The following is a 6,155-nucleotide window of genomic DNA, read 5'->3' on the forward strand; positions in this document are numbered from 1 at the left end:
ATTTGAACCTTCTGCTAACCTTCTGGTTAGCAGTCAAGTGCCTTAGGCACTATGCTACCAGAGCTCCTTAAAAGACGTTAGTGGAAGGTTATAGGAGGGTTCAAGGGTACTGCACTCTTGCCCTCTAGGCACAAGTAGATTGATACTGCTACAGAAGTTTAAAGCTCTTGTCAGGCACTCTCCACATTATTCTGTCAAAATTCTAGTAATTAAATCAACCTCTTCTTGCCCTTTCAGATCTAGGGGTCAAAACATCTTCCTAGTGTTATGAGACCCAGAATACAGCATTGTTCCTGGTTGATTTTTCTAAATCCTGACCACAGTTATGAAAACACCACTTTATTTTTTGTTAGCTGGATTCAAATCAGTTCTGACTTATAGTGACCCTATGTACAACAGAAGGAAATACTCACCAGTCTTGCACCATCCTCCCAATCATTGCCATATTTGAGCCCACTGATGCAGCCACTTTGTCAATTCCTCTTATTGAAGGTCTTCCTCTTTTGCACTGACTTTCTTCTTTACCAAGCATGATGTCCTTCTCCAGGAACTGGTTGCTTCTGATAAAAAGACCAAAGTACAAGAGAGGAAATCTGGCCAGTCTCATTTCTAAAGCGCATTCTGACTGTACTTTTAAGACAGATTTGTCCATTTTTCTGGCATTCCATGATATTTTCAATATTTTTCTCCACCACCACAATTCAAATGAATCAATTCTTCTTCCATTTTTTTTTTTTATTCAGTGTCCAGCTTTCACTTTCACATGAACCTATTGAGAAAACCATAGGTTGGGTCAAGCTCACCTTAGTCTTCAAAGTGACATCTTTGTCCTTTAACACTAAAAAGAGTTTTTTTGCAGGAGACTTTGCAGCAGTGCAATACTTTATTTGATTTGTTGACTGCTGCTTCCAAGGTTGTGGGGTTTGCATTCAAGTAAAATGAAATCCTTGACCACTTGAAACTGTTCTCCATTTATCATGATGTTGCTATTGCTTTGGTTGTGAGGATTGTTGTTTTCTTTATGCTAAGGTATACTCCATACTGAAGGTTGTAGTGTTTTATTTCATCACTAAATGCGTCAAGTCATCTCCACTTTCAGCAAGCAAGACTGTGTCATCTGCATATCACAGGTTGTTAATGAGTTCTTCTCTAATCCTGAAGCTGAGTTCATTTCCATATAGTCCAGCTTCACAAATTATTTACTCATCATACAGATGAATGAGTATTCTGAAGGGATACAACCTTGATGCACAACTTCCTGATTTTAAACCATGCAATATCCCCTTGTTCTGTTCAAATAATTTCCTCTTTACCTATATGCAAGTTACTCATGAGCACAAGTAAGTGTTCTGGAATTCCCCTTCTTAGCAATGTTATCCATAATTAGTAATGATCAAATACTTTTGCATAGTCAATAAAACACAGGTTCACATTGTTCTGGTATTCTCTGCTTTCAGTCAAGATCCATCTGACATTAAAAATGATACCTCTCATCTCAAGTCCTCTTCTAAATCTGCTTGAATTTTTGGCAGTTCCCTGTGGATCTACTGCTACAACCATTTTTGAAAACTTTCGGCAAATTTTTACTTGCATGTGATATTAATGATATGGCTCAATAATTTCGACATTCTTTTGGATCACCTTTCTTTACAAAAGGCACAGATATGAATCTCTTGCAGTCAATTGGCAAGGTAGCTGTCTCTCAAATTTCTTGGCATAAACAAGGGAAGGTTTCCAACATTGCACTTGTTTGTTGAAACATTTCTCTTGTTATTCTGTCAATTCCTAGAATCTTCTTTTTCACCAGTGCCTTCAGTGTAGCTTGGATTTCTTCCTTCAATACCATTAATTCTCTGTTATATGATAACTTCTGAAATGTGAACGTTGGCCAATTCTTTTTGGTACAGTGACTATGTATTCCTTCCATCTTCTTTTGATGCTTCCTGCATTTTTAATATTTTGCCCCTAGAATTATTCAATATTTCAACCCAAAATTTGTATTTTTCTTCAGTTTTTTCAGCTTGAGAAATGCCAAGTGTGTTCTGCTCCTTTGATTTTCTAACCCCAAGTCATTGCACATTTCATTATAATACTGTACTTTGTCTTCTCGAGCTGCTCTTTGAAATTTGTTCAGCTCTTTATGTCATTTCTTCCATTCTTTTTAGCTATTCTCTGTTCTAGAGCATGTTTCAGAGTCTCTTCTGACATCCATTTTTGTCTTTTCTGCCTTTTCTGTGTTTTTAATGACCTTTTACTTTCTTCATATGTGGTGTTCCTGATGTCATCCTACAATTCATATGCTATGATATTCTGAAGCATAACGTAATCAGTTAGGGCCCCAAGAAGTCATTCAAACTAGAAAGAACTGACTGCTATTTTAGAGGATATAAAAAGGATTGAGGTACTTTTGGCTTTTTTTTTTTCCTCCATCATTTTAATTTAATTTTCCTCTTGACCAATATTATATTTTTGCTATATTATAGGTTCTTTTTTCTCTGTCATTTATATTTTCATGTACATCCATGAAAGTCCTTGCTCAGATTGAATTTTTTATGATAGACATATCCTCTTTATTAAAAGCCACAAGAAAGGTTGAAATATTAGGTACCTATAGTTAAGGTTCCATTTAATCACATTTCTGGAGAGAATGTCAGTCATTACTAGAGCCATTCCAAATAACTAGCTTTTTTTTTTTTTTTTTTTTAATAGTCATTATCCTGCTGCTTTTGCAGCTGCATTTGAATTTTATGACTCAAACCTAGCTGATTTTCGTCATCTGGACAGACAGGTAGCACACTGAACCAGGTTTTTGTTATGAGATACTCTCCATGCATACATTCTGAACCAGGTCAAATTCATTGGGAGTGGAGAAAAAGGATGGGTATTCTAGGTAGGTATGAATTTAACTGAAATTGATAAAAACTCCCACATAAAACTGCTCAAATGTATAGAGATTATTGTCTCACCTCAGTCTGGAGATAGACAATTATTGTTGTAGGTTTATTTACCTACGCCTTTGCATTTCCCTGCATGTCATCCTTAGCATCTTTTGACCACAAACTTATCATTTTGTAGTCTGAAGATGCTTGGTACATCTCTGCAACTCATATCTACTATTAAAAAAAAAAAAAAAAGAAAGAAGGGAGAAATGAATGGAACCTGCTATCTTTGCCTTCTTTTAGAAGAAAAACAAAATCTTCCTACACCATCATTTTTCCCCAATATAATTAATCCATTAATATCTCATTGGGCAGACTTTGTCACATCGTCACTCCTAGCTGCAAGAGAGGTTAGAAAAGTTATAAGATTTGTCAGTCTCTCTAGTGAAGAAAACAAGGGGGGAGGATGGGTTTAGTGCTAGTCTGTTCCAAATAATTTTATACAGTAGTTAACAAACCTATGTTTTTGATCAACTACTTATATCAGACATTATACAATGCACTTAAGAGATAAACATGGGCACAACATAGACTTAACTCTCAAAAAACTCATTGTACAGTGTGGAAGACAGACAAATAAATAGGCAATTACAATGTTTATTGAATATTGAAAAGAGGAAGAATAGAGTGTATTGTAGAAACTCATAGGAGAAGCATTGCCTTAGTCACAAAAAATCATGAAAAGTACTCTAAAAGATGTGACATCTATATGCTTTTTTCCACTTTTAAAATGCAAGTTATGGTAATATGTACTTTGTAGAGATATTTTAAGCAATTAAATAAATTGGTGTGACAGCAACTCTCAAGCTCAAGTCTAGGCACAGAATAAATAAACTGTGTATATTCATTTATGCATATTTTCATACTGCCTCAAAGACATTAGTACTGTTTGTCATACTCCCTTTTACACATTTGTTCCACAAAATAAATAAAGGAGATTGATACTAGTATTATGTTAATTCTACAGATGACAAAATTAAGACATTGACAAATACAGCAAATTGCTCAAGGTCATGTAGCTATTGAAAGGCAAAGCTGAGATTTGAACCTAACAAGTCCAGCTCCAAAGTAAATACTCTTAACTACCATGCCATCATCTCCAGGTGTCTGAATTTGGAGTCATCTCTGGCAATGACTCGCTATTGTCCTCATCAAAAAAAGCAAATGTAGATTCTTTTAAGTAAGAACATGGAGTCATGATTTTGTATTAAAATGGAACAATGTGGAAAGCTGCATAAATTCTATCAGTGCAGCAGATACCACAGTTTTTCTAAAACTTGTCATTTTTTTCCACTCATGTTTTCTCTTCCACTGATATATCCTATAAATTGAATATGATAGGAAATTTGGGTCACCGACACCTTGGATACCAGATTTGAAATATTGTTGACTCTACTCAGCAAAGAAGTAGAGAGGTATTATTATTATTATTATTATTTTATGATAGTCACTGCTTTTTTTCTTAATTTTGTTTTCAATTATTCTATTTTTGTTCAAGCTTGTCATAGTTTCTACTTAGTGTTTTGTTACAAGATATAATTAAAGGAATGTAATCACTAACTATCATGGGGATTTTACTTCAAATTTTCAATGTTTTGTACATTTCAGTGTTATTTTGCTTTACTTTCCTTTGGTTGGGAAAAGAGTCTGCCAAGGTGTCATGTGCAAAAATGGAATCTGAAGAAAAAAGAAAAGAGAATTTTGTCCTTTCTTTTAATTACCAGCATCAACCACTAAATGCCTATGTACTAGGAACAGTCATTCAGAATCAAATTCTATGCTTTGAGAACTCAGCAAATCCATAATCTTGAAAGTACAGGTTATTTTTATGTAAATGTGTACTGAGCATAAAAAATTGTCACCCAAGAAGCTGTGGACTTGTCTGTTAGCAAAAGACAGTGTTAGCAAGTTTTTAGCTATAGATTTTGGAGCTTATTGTCACCTACTAGTCATTTTCCATCACAAAACTCTTTCAAAGTTGTGCTGTAGTTTAACCCCAATTGATAGAAAAAAATTAGTGATTGTTTCAGCATTTTGGGAGCTCTGGTAGTGTTGTGCCTAAGGGCTTTGACTGCTAACCAGAAGGCTGGTTGTTCAAACCCACCATCAACTCCTCAGATAGAAGGTTGGGCAATCTACCTGCCTAGTGATATTGCCTCAGAAACCCAAGGAGGGGTCAATATGAGTCATATCCGACTCGATGACAGTGAGAGTTTCACCATTTATACTAGTGGAAGTTACATAAATGACAAAAATACAAGACATTGTGTCAAGAATTATCAAGATCCCCTAATAATTCCCAAAGATGTGCTGTTTAATTTTTTTTTATAATCTTATTATTTCCAGTTTGCCTTGATGCAGCAACATATTTTTCTTATGTTGCTTGTGATAAAGTACCATTTCTATTAAAATTGAAATTGATTCTGTATAAGAGCTTGAAGTAGACATTCTTAGATTTTTCTTGGCAGATTCTGTATGAACTTAGTACTGGAAGTCAATTGAATTTTATTGCATTTTAATTATAAATATAAGCATAGGGGGAAACAAAATGTGGTCAGGTAAACGCAAAAAGTACTGTTGTACAATTATAAAAAGGTTGATTCAGGAACTCAGGAAAGATAAAACACACAATTTTAAAGTTTTATAGTTGAGGTAGCATCTCCGCTTATTTATTGTTGTGTAAAAAGCTCACAAATCACATTCTTTTTTTTGGGGGGGGGGATTTGGGTGAAGATTTACAGAGCAAATTCACTATCCATACAGCAGTTCACATATACTTTGTCTCATGTCACTGACCACAGTTTACCACAATGCAACAGCTCCCCTCCCCATAGTAACCTCTTCCCAGTGTCCATCCCTCCATACACTCCTGCGCCTGAGCTGTCTCCCTGTACATAAGCAGCCATTTTTTTTCTCCCATGATTGTTCTCTCCAAGGAGTGTATCTACTTGAGGTAAATTTTCAGCTCATATGCCTGATTTTGTTTGACTGGAAACCACAGGTGTGGGTTCAATTCCAGACCTGAAGGGCAGCTAGGGACCATAGGCTCAGTGGTTCCACCAGGCTCTATTGGACCAGCAAACCTGGTCCCCAATTTTTTTCTTGTTTTCTCCAAATGATTGTGAGTTTTGTTCCACATTGTTCTCCCTCTCTATCAAGGATCTCCTACATAGATCCCCTTCCAAGTGGATGACAGTGGTAGCCAGGCACCATCTA

The sequence above is a fragment of the Orycteropus afer genome, unplaced genomic scaffold (assembly GCF_000298275.1).
Source record: "Orycteropus afer afer isolate SDZICR_OR568_19922 unplaced genomic scaffold, OryAfe1.0 scaffold00159, whole genome shotgun sequence".
In the NCBI taxonomy this organism is placed as follows: domain Eukaryota; kingdom Metazoa; phylum Chordata; class Mammalia; order Tubulidentata; family Orycteropodidae; genus Orycteropus; species Orycteropus afer.